Below are 398 nucleotides of genomic sequence, written 5' to 3' on the forward strand. Positions count from 1 at the left end.
AACTGATTCCTCATAGATTGTGATCTTAACATTGTTAATGAACATTTCCTCTAATTCTCTGATTAAATCAACCGGTATTCTTTTTGGGTAGTACAAGTACTTATTCTGTTCACAGTCCTTATTTTTATGGTAAATATCATAATGATAAGCATCATTACCACTTTATTCCGTTAATTCTTCTTTACAGTGAATACATATGTGACATTTTAGTAATCTATGACCAACATACCGTGTGACATAATGTATATCATTATACAAAATTAGTTTGTGTGGCTCTTCTGAGATACTTTCCAGTCACTGCTTAAGATCTTCACTATCCTCATGTGGATTGAAATTAGTAAAAAAATCTGAAATATTATCATTGTCAACAATGTTTGAGATTGAGGGTTCTGTAGGGT

Source organism: Panulirus ornatus, chromosome 58 (assembly GCF_036320965.1).
Source record: "Panulirus ornatus isolate Po-2019 chromosome 58, ASM3632096v1, whole genome shotgun sequence".
Taxonomy (NCBI): Eukaryota; Metazoa; Arthropoda; class Malacostraca; order Decapoda; family Palinuridae; genus Panulirus; species Panulirus ornatus.